Genomic DNA, 346 nt, shown 5'->3' with positions numbered 1-346 from the left:
AGTCCCCATATAGTACACTACTTTAGACCAGAGCCCTATTCCCTATATAGTACACTACATTAGACCAGAGCCCTAGTCCCTATATAGTGCACTACATTAGACCAGAGCCCTAGTCCCTATATAGTACACTATATTAGACCAGAGCCCTATTCCCTATATAGTACACTACATTAGACCAGAGCCCTAGTCCCTATATAGTGCACTACATTAGACCAGAGCCCTAGTCCCTATATAGTACACTACATTAGACCAGAGCCCTAGTCCCTATAGTACACTACTTTAGACCAGAGCCCTAGTCCCTATATAGTACACTACATTAGACCAGAGCCCTAGTCCCTATATAGTA

The sequence above is a fragment of the Oncorhynchus kisutch genome, unplaced genomic scaffold (genome assembly GCF_002021735.2).
Source record: "Oncorhynchus kisutch isolate 150728-3 unplaced genomic scaffold, Okis_V2 Okis01b-Okis20b_hom, whole genome shotgun sequence".
NCBI classification, from domain to species: Eukaryota; Metazoa; Chordata; class Actinopteri; order Salmoniformes; family Salmonidae; genus Oncorhynchus; species Oncorhynchus kisutch.
The sequence above is the reverse complement of the archived record's forward strand: the minus strand, read 5'-3'. Positions refer to the sequence as shown.